We start from the raw sequence: 2,215 nt of genomic DNA, 5'->3' as shown, positions 1-2,215 counted from the left end.
CTAACTTTATTCACGTTTACGTTTATACATATTTTGCAATGTCCACTTACTATTTTGCAATTACAAAGGCAATATATAATAAAAGATAAACAAATATAGATGATCACTTTTTATATCTATATGCTAGTGTTTCTTTTTTTTATGTCATCATAAATTTATTTTCAGGCAATATGATAATATATTAACACTTGGCATCCTCTGAACTTACAGAATAAGTACCACTCCATACTTCCTCATTAATGGCTACCATTTTACATGAGCTTCTACAATCACAATGAGAGAACCGATTGCTACATGTTTGCTGGTAAATACATTCAGTAAGGCACTCAAATCCTAGACAGGAACTAACCACAGAACACTCTCCCTCCCTTTAATAAATTGAAGCATGATCTCATTTCCTTCATTTTCAATACTTTTTATAGAAAGACACGCTTGTTTTGAACTTGTCTAAACATAGGTTTATATAAACTAATCCATTATCATGTATAGTTATAATCAAGGAAATGATTTCACATTGACGGTTTTTTAGGTAGGGATAAGCAAAAGCACTGCAGCAGTTTCTGAGGGAATGTCTTCCATGTAGTTCCCCATACTTAGTACAATGCCTGGAATGTAGCAGGGACTAAACACAGTGAACAAATGGGCAAACCTTTAATTCCCAGGGATTGGCCACATATTGCCTTGACTGGTAGATCATTTCTCCAGAAGAAAGGAAGAAACCAAAAACACAAAAACAATCTTTTTAAACCTCACAGGATTTTCTTAGAAAAAAGTTTTAATGTGTATATCTACTGCAATTCTCTTTGTAAAATATATTTATTAAAAAAATCCAAAGCTAAAGTCCCGTCATTCATTTATTTCAAAAGACAAATCATTTCAGTACTTCTTCCTTGAAATGTCTGCAATTTCTTCCTCTGGCCTCAGAGAAGGGCATCGGCTCCATGCTTTACAATGTCAAGATAAAAATCCAGGAGGGAGAAATCTTGTTGTAATGGATAGCTGTTTTCATCTGATACAAAAAGGCTCTGAATCTTCAATACACAAGGTTCTGCACTGACTGCCAACAAGGAGTGGAACAGGTCTGCCACGACCATCCCATAGGTGATCTCTGCGGAAGGAACTATCACTCTGTTGAGGCAGCCTGCAGAAAAGTTGAGAAGAATCTTCTCTATCAGCTTTGATTCTACACGGATGCAAACATCATGTCTTCCATCAACTACAGTCATTAAGGCTGGCCTATAGTGTATTTTCTTCACAGTAAATGGCAAGCAGCTAAAACACTGTTGATAGATCCTGTTCTCATCTGTTTCTAGTTCCAATCCACATTTTGCGCAGCCAGTATATACGATGTTGGGAAGAGAAGAGAAAATACTCTTCAGAGAACTGTGAGCATTTAGAGCTATCTTCTGAGTTGCTGTAATAGGAAATGCCAGCTCTGAAATCTGGGCTTTACTTAGAATCACTCCTGAACACGTATCCTCTAGGTGGGTTGCTAAGTCTGATATCTTCACAAAGGAGGGTGTACTTTTTTGAAATTTTGCTTTAAATGTAATTGCCCTTCTATCATCATCAAACAAGCACTCACAGGATGACCAAGGCGTTGTATGCAATTCTAGGTTTTCTAGTGTGTAATTGCACTGAACAAAAAGATATTTAAATTCCCTAATATAACCTTTTTTCCTTTGAAGTTGAGGGTACCAGGCTGCTCCAGGACCCCATAATACAAGCACATAGTGTTGATCTTGGGCCTGTTCCACTGTTAACATAACTTTTTTCTGCTTCTGTCCTGTATAACTGCATACTCCCTATTCTTCAGGCTGAATAGATGAATAACTCCCAAGATTTAATAACTGACTGCTAAATGTTGATTGTAGTACTATCTCGCCAACCCATTGGTCCTCATGAATAACAACATCTGAGCAACCAGCCGGAGGCGGGTGGGGCCTGCGAGCAGATCCGCTGCCCGCGGGCCCGCCCCAACCCAACCCTCCCCTCCCCTCCCCTCCCCTCCCCTCCCCTCCCCTCCCCCCCTTCCTTTCGTTAGTGTTTCTAAATCATTATTGCACAGAACACTGCTTTACAGCATATTTATGTTTGTGTATGGGCGATAAAAGTCTCATTGTCTGTCTGAAAAATACCAGAGGTAAACAAAAATAGGGATGTATTTTGACTCCAGGGCTAATCAGAAAAATTGATAGTGAATGCATACTGCTGA

The 2,215-nt window shown here is 38.8% G+C and overlaps 1 pseudogene; it reads right to left on the bottom strand.

The window, feature by feature from the left end:
• Nucleotides 1-374: 374 nt before the first annotated feature.
• On the bottom strand, nt 375-1,945 carry LOC103238776 (shieldin complex subunit 2 pseudogene; annotated as a pseudogene).
• Nucleotides 1,946-2,215: the final 270 nt, after the last annotated feature.

Source organism: Chlorocebus sabaeus, chromosome 11 (assembly GCF_047675955.1).
Source record: "Chlorocebus sabaeus isolate Y175 chromosome 11, mChlSab1.0.hap1, whole genome shotgun sequence".
Lineage (NCBI taxonomy): Eukaryota > Metazoa > Chordata > Mammalia > Primates > Cercopithecidae > Chlorocebus > Chlorocebus sabaeus.
The sequence above is the reverse complement of the archived record's forward strand: the minus strand, read 5'-3'. Positions and strand labels throughout refer to the sequence as shown.